Raw genomic sequence first — 8,158 nt, 5'->3', positions numbered from 1 at the left:
TTTTGATTTTTTTATTGCAAATATGGCAAAAGGGCTTTTTTTTAAAAAGTTTTATTACTTTTTTTTTTTTTAATAATTACTAAAACTTTATTGATCTTATTTTTACACTTTCTTTTAGTCCTCCTAGAAGACTACAACCAGCGATGCTTTGATCACTCCTGCAGTATGACATAATGCTATAGCATTACATCATGCTGCTTTTTTGACAGGCAGTCTTATGAAGTCACCCTTTCAGAAGGCCCCCGGCTGCCATGACATCTGCATAGCTCCCCCGATCTCACCGCGCGGGGGGGGGGGGGGGGGGTGTACAGGACCCCCGAACATCGTTTGGGGGATTTAAATGCTGCTGTCAGAATTGACAGCAGCATTTAAAGGGTTAATAGTCGCAATTGGCCGAACGGCCAATTGCAGCTATTGCCCGCGGTTGTCAGCTGTAATAAACAGCTGATGCCCGCACTGTATGGAGGGAGATACTGGCGCTATTTCCTTCCATACACGTTCTGCAACAGCAGGACGTAAAAAGACTATAGGGCCGTCACTAAGGAGTTAAGTGCTCACAAGGAGACCCAATGCCTGCAACGATCGGACGCATAGGTGGAGGAAAAATGTTTTCATAGATTTTGGGTAATCCATAAAACTTAGCAGTTATTGGGTGCTCTGGGTGTAGGAGAGTAGCTTCCTTATTTGTTAGAGCTTCCAGGGCATTGGCCTTCTTCCAAAAGGTATGTAGTTTCTCCATGCATTCTTGTGTTGAATCTTCTTTGAGCCTTTCATTAGAGTTGATCATTGTCCAGCAGTTTATGTATAAGATTTGGATATATTGTAGCCCAAGAGAACTATATTTCCACCCTTATCCAACTTCTTTAGAATGATATTTTCATTAGCCTTTAGGATTTTCAGCATTTCGTATTGTTTTTTGATAGATTTCTGTATTTTGACTTCACTTTATGTAACTGTTTTTGTAATTCTTTTAGTTCTGTTTCCATCATTTGCTGGAAGTCCTCCACACATTTCATTCTTGCTGACATAGGGTAGAAAGAACAGTTCCATATATTCATGCTTGGTTTCTCTTTTTATTCTCTATTTCTGTACTTGCACTCTCTCTTTCCAAATCCTGAAGATCTAGTAGTGCCATTACTTCAGCAAAATGTTTCTTTGGTATTCATTGTGTTTTGCTAATCCCTCTAGAATTAACATTTTCATTATCCATATTGGCTTCAAAGAAATGTTTTTGTAACTACAAGGGCTCTGACGAACCGATTCAGATCGGTAAAGGTTGGAAATAATTCAAAATCTTCACCCGGTACAAAATGTAGTCCTTTATTTAGAACCTATAGTTGTTCTTCAGATGTAACAACAGGGGTTAGAAGTCCTATGTTATTATTCATTTCCTCCCCACCCGACTCGGGTATCTCCTTTTTCTTTCTAGCTCTTCTAACCCGTTTTTTGATGTTCTTGTTTTCATTTCTGATGGTGGAATCTTCTGAGCTTGATTGGTTACGGCTTCACCATTTATAATTTGTATCCCATTCCATAAAATCAGACGAGGAGAAGGTTACTCTTGTTCATGACTTGTTGTTCTGCCCTTTATCTTTCATAATCGATTCCGGTTTCCCGTGACGGGTGTTACCTTTCCATTTGTAGATTTCTCCTCTGTTGTAATCTGTTTGGTCCCTCTCAAATTTGTGTTTCTTTATCAGCATGATGGATTCCTCCAGTTTAAATCGATTTACCTTGATCCTTATCTGCATATTTTCATATTCAGTCAGACTGACTGTTTCTATAAGTGATTTCTCAGTTCCTCCAATGTTCATTTTTAGTTCTTGAAGCTCGTATTGTTCATATTTCATAATCAGCTCCAGAAGCCTTAAAGGGGTTGTCCCGCGAAAGAAAGTGGGTCTATACACTTCTGTATGGCCATATTAATGCACTTTGTAATGTACATTGTGCATTAATTATGAGCCATACAGAAGTTATTCACTTACCTGTTCCATTGCTAGCGTCCCCGTCTCCATGGTGCCGTCTAATTTCAGCGTCTAATCGCCCGATTAGACACGCTTGCGCAGTCCGGTCTTCTCCGTGTTGAATGGGGCCGCTCGTGCCGGAAAGCTGCTACTCGTAGCTCCGCCCCGTCACGTGTGCCGATTCCAGCCAATCAGGAGGCTGGAATCGGCAATGGACCGCACAGAGCCCACGTTGCACCATGGGAGAAGACCCGCGGTGCATCGTGGGTGAAGATACCGGCGGCCATCTTACTAAGGTAAGTAAGAAGTCACCGGAGCGCGGGGATTCGGGTAAGTACTAAACGGGTTTTTTTTTTAACTGATGCATTGGGTTTGTCTTGCGCCGAACGGGGGGCCTATTGACAAAAAAAAAAAACCGTTTCGGCGCGGGACAACCCCTTTAAGGAACATTCCGACAAGATATTATTCCATTTCTCTGTAAATTCTGTCCAGAACACGGTTGTAGGTTTTTCTTATGCGTAACCCCTTGCGGATCATCGTCAACTCGCTATACTTAGTGACTGCATGCATGTCTCTCCATGTTTTTAGTTCTTTTCTTTATCCAAAGAGTTGAATAGAGACTTGGTTTCAGCATTAGATTGTAAGGCCTCAGGTGTAGAACTAAATACAGGTGATTGTGGGCTGTATGTGTAAAATGTCATAGTCTACAGCTTATCTATATATAGTTGTAGACCAGAACAATTCAATAGTTAACCTTGCAGGTGCCAATTAGCAATGAACAAATACATGCACAAAACAATTTATGTCTTAATGTAATAATAAGCACTGTCATTTAATTTAAGCATGAAACCAGAGGTTGCACAAATATTAGCCTGCATGGCAGGGGTTACAATTGGAAATAATTTGCAAGACCAATAAAATAGTTGTGAGCTGCGTTTTCATTGCGGCTTTGCTCAAAAAACAAATGAAGATGCTTCTGTGATTTTCATATGGGACAATTGTGTCAAGGAGAATTCTGATGAGATTCCCTGCTTTGCAGAAACTTTCTCCTCCTGACAGAATCTGTCAGTCATATTCTAATTGGAAATTAAAAAAAAAATCAATAAGTAAATCTATATATATATATATATATATATATATATATATATATAAAGATGAAAAGCCCTCACTGACTTACTGACTGACTGACTGACTGACTCACTGACTGACTGACTCGCCAAAAGTTCTCCAACTTCCCGATATTGTAGAAACATGAATTTTGGCAGAAGCATAGATTATCTCCAAAATAGGAAATTATTATATTCTAGCGCAAAAGCATTAGCGTCGAAATTTAACGTACATAATCTAAATCTCTCACTTCCCAATGTCATAGAAACTTAAAATTTGGCACGCGCATTGAATATGTCATGAATAGGAAAAGCTAATGGGTCCCAACTCGATTATTCAATTCTATGCGCAAAAGAATTAGCACCCAAATTTTATGTACTGAATGTAATTTTCTCACTTCCCAATGTCACAGAAACGTGAAATTTGGCACGAGCATTGATTATGTCATAAATAGGAAAAGCTAATGGGTCCCAACTCGATTATTCAATTCTAGCGCAAAAGAATTAGCGCCCAAATTTTACGTACAGAATGTAATTTTCTCACTTTCCGGTGTCATAGAAATGTGAAATTTGCCACAAGCATTGATTCTGTCATAAATAGGAAAAGCTGATGTGTCCCAACTCGATTATTCAATTCTATGCGCAAAAGAATTAGCGTCCAAATTTTATGTACGGAATGTAATTTTCTCACTTTCCGGTGTCATAGAAACTCGAAATTTCGCATGAGCATTGATTATGTCATAAACAGGAAAAGCTAATGGGTCCCAACTTGATTATTCAATTCTAAGTGCAAAATAATTAGCGTCCAAATTTTACGTACGGAATGTAATTTTCTCACTTTCCGTTGTCATAGAAACGTGAAATTTGGCACTAGCATTGATTATGTCATAAATAGGAAAATCTAATGGGTCCCAACTTGATTATTCAATTCTATGCGCAAAAGAATTAGCATCCAAATTTTACGTATGGAATCTAATTCTCTCACTTCCTAATGTCATTTTACATAAAGGAAACGTTGCATGGTTACCTCCCGTGGTGTTTCCTGGGTAACGCAGAGAACTATGCAAAATGGTGAACATATGTTTTTCCGGTATCTCTAAAGTAACCACGACTTCATAAGATTTTCCGTGTGAAAACCAGATAAACAGCAGTAGCAAATTAACTCGGGCGAAGCCGGGTACATCAGCTAGTATTATATATGTGGAACTTGTTTAAACTGTATCTGCTTGGGAGTATTTTATACCCTCTTTATAAAAATTGTTTTTTTTTTGTTTTTTTATGAATAATGTCTGCATATAAGGATATCATTGGTCATATGTATATACTGAAAGTAGCTAATGATTGATAGATGAATATATTGTGTAAGATCTCTGAAATATCCCCCAGCCTTTATAAGGTTAGCTGGGAGGAGGGAGGATCCCTAGTGAGCGTAATGTATAAGGGCTATCAGCTGTTTTTAGAAGGACGTTTTAAATGTGTGTTCAAGCAATGGTATGTCAGATGTGACTGAGACCGCTGTGGCGGTGGAAATGTGTTACCTGTAAAGCCTGATCACAAAACTAAGGATATAGGGAATGCCTTTATACATCTATCTATACAAGTTGTAACTTTGAAGAGATAGTATGGCACAATAGTCCATATCAGGGTGCAAACATGTGATTGTTCTCAGTTACATAAATCAAGTTACCTTGTAGATATGATAGCTTTTAATGGCTAACAAAAATATATGATGTTAAAGCGATTTTTGGACCTGTGCAGGGTCCTTCCTCAGGCTTATAATGGAACAAATCTATAGCCATATTTTCTAACTACACATGATCACATGGGAGGGCAGGAACATGGTAGAGGGTAAGAGGGCACAGACAGGTTTAGATAAATAGCATTTAGATAAAGAACATGGGAGATAACTAGAGATGAGCGAGTATACTCGGTAAAGGCAAATGCTCGAGCGAGCATTGCCTTTATCGAGTACCTGCCCGCTCTAGATTAAATGTTCGGGTGTCGGCGTCACTGACTGACTCACCCACTGACTGACTCGCCAAAAGTTCTCCAACTTCCCGATGTCGTAGAAACATGAAATTTGGCAGAAGCATAGATTATCTCCAAAATAGGAAAATTAATTGGGTCCCAACTCGATTATTATATTTTAGCGCAAAAGAATTAGCGTCGAAAATTTTAATGGGTTCCAACTTGATTATTCAATTCTATGCGCAAAAGAATTAGCGCCCAAATTTTATGTACGGAATGTAATTTTCTCACTTCCCAATGTCATAGAAACGGGAAATTTGGCAAGAGCATTGATTATGTCATAAATAGGAAAAGCTAATGGGTCCCAACTTGATTATTCAATTCTATGCGCAAAAGAATTAGCGCTCAAATTTTATGTACGGAATGTAATTTTCTCACTTCCCAATGTCATAGAAACGTGAAATTTGGCACGAGCATTGCTTATGTCATAAATAGGAAAAGCTAATGGGTCCCAACTTGATTATTCAATTCTATGCGCAAAAGAATTAGCGCCCAAATTTTATGTACGGAATGTAATTTTCTCACTTCCCAATGTCATAGAAACGTGAAATTTGGCACGAGCATTGCTTATGTCATAAATAGGAAAAGCTAATGGGTCCCAACTCGATTATTCAATTCTAGTGCAAAAGAATTAGCGTCTAATTTTTACGTACATAATCTAAATCTCTCACTTCCCAATGTTATAAAAAACATGAAATTTGCCATAAGCATTGATTATGTAATAAATAGGAAAAGCTAATGGGTCCCAACTTGATTATTCAATTCTATGCGCAAAAGAATTAGCGTCCAAATTTTATGTACGGAATCTAATTCTCTCAGTTCTTGGTGTCATAGAAACATGAAATTTGGAACGGGCATTGATTATGTCATAAATAGGAAAAGCTAATGGGTCCCAACTCGATTATTCAATTCTATGCGCAAAAGAATTAGCGTTCAAATTTTACGTACAAAATCTAATTCTCTCATTCCCGGTGTCATAGAAACTCGAAATTTGGCATGAGCATTGATTATGTTATAAATAGGAAAAGCTAGTGGGTCCCAACTTGATTATTCAATTCTATGCGCAAAAGAATTAGCATCCAAATTTTACGTACGGAATGCATTTTCCTCACTTTCCTGTGTCATAGAAACGTGTAATTTAGCACAAGCATTGATTATGTCATAAATAAGAAAAGCTAATGGGTCCCAACTTGATTATTCAATTCTATGCGCAAAAGAATTAGCGTCCAAGTTTTACGTATGGAATCTAATTCTCTCACTTCCTAATGTCATTTTACATAAAGGAAACGTCGCATGGTTACCTCCCGTGGTGTTTCCTGGGTAACGCAGAGAACTATGCAAAATGGGGAACATATGTTTTTCCGTGTGAAAACCAGATAAACAGCAGTAGCAAATTAACTCGGGCGAAGCCGGGTACATCAGCTAGTATTATATATGTGGAACTTGTTTAAACTGTATCTGCTTGTGAGTATTTTATACCCTCTTTATAAAAATTGTTTTTTTTTGTTTTTTATGAATAATGTCTGCATATAAGGATAACATTGGTCATATGTATATACTGAAAGTAGCTAATGATTGATAGATGAATATATTGTGTAAGATCTCTGAAATATCCACCAGCCTTTATAAGGTTAGCCGGGAGGAGGGAGGATCCCTAGTGAGCGTAATATATAAGGGCTATCAGCTGTTTTTAGAAGGACGTTTTAAATGTGTGTTCAAGCAATGGTATGTCAGATGTGACTGAGACCGCTGTGGCGGTGGATATGTGTTACCTGTAAAGCCTGATCACAAAACTAAGGATATAGGGAATGCCTTTATACATCTATCTATACAAGTTGTAACTTTGAAGAGATAGTATGGCACAATAGTCCATATCAGGGTGCAAACATGTGATTGTTCTCAGTTACAGAAATCAAGTTACCTTGTAGATATGATAGCTTTTAATGGCTAACAAAACTATATGATGTTAAAGCGATTTTTGGACCTGTGCAGGGCCCTTCCTCAGGCTTATAATGGAACAAATCTATAGCCATATTTTCTAACTACACATGATCACATGGGAGGGCAGGAACATGGCAGAGGGTAAGAGGGCACAGACAGGTTTAGATAAATAGCATTTAGATAAAGAACATGGGAGATAACTAGAGATGAGCAGGTATACTCGGTAAAGGAAAATGCTCGAGCGAGCATTGCCTTTATCGAGTACCTGCCCGCTCTAGATTAAATGTTCGGGTGCCAGCGGCGGGCTGGGAGCTGCGGGGGAGAACGGAGCGGAACGGAGAGGAGATCTCTCCCTCCCTCTCTCTCCCCCCCCCCCCGCTCCCTCCTGCTGACAGCCGCTACTTACCGCTCCCCCGCGCCGGCACCCAAGCATTTCATCTAGAGCGGGCAGGTACTCGATAAAGGCAATGCTCGCTTGAGCATTTGCCTTTACCGAGTATACTCGCTCATCTCTAGAGATAACCATAACAGTAAATAATTAGTCCAGTAACAAGGAATGTGAATTTCTACTTCAGACCTGCAAACAAGGAAAATTGAACAACATCTCTGCAGTCCCACCTATTGGATGGAAGCATTCCTTTAAATTATGTATGAGGTTTTAAAAAGTCTGTAAAACAATAATTGGGAATAGCAAGCCTTCTGGGTGCTCTCCTTGGGGGAGATACTACATCATCCCCAACCCACTCACCCCCAGGTGTCTCCACTCCCCCCTTCCCGGTGCTCTTAAGGACACCCCTCTTGACCTCCTTGCAAACAATTACATTCAATCAGCGCAGAACTTGAAAATGTAAATCTCAGATCGGGCAGATATTGTCAGTACAAATACATAAGATTATACTTCTTTATACATTATAGCCATTGAAGGGGTTAATCCTCTCTCTCAGGTAGGTGATTGGCGCAGAAAACCTTTCCTACATGAGTCTTACTAGATTACGGAGATGTGTGTCCGGGTTTTGTTAGGCTTGAAGTCTAAGTAAGATCTTATGTATTTCTGTTGGCAGTATCTACCGGATTTGTAAATGTTTGACCCTGATATGGACTATTATGTCTCAGCAGCTT

This window comes from Eleutherodactylus coqui, chromosome 5, assembly GCF_035609145.1.
Source record: "Eleutherodactylus coqui strain aEleCoq1 chromosome 5, aEleCoq1.hap1, whole genome shotgun sequence".
NCBI classification, from domain to species: Eukaryota; Metazoa; Chordata; class Amphibia; order Anura; family Eleutherodactylidae; genus Eleutherodactylus; species Eleutherodactylus coqui.
This window is presented reverse-complemented; position numbering follows the sequence as displayed.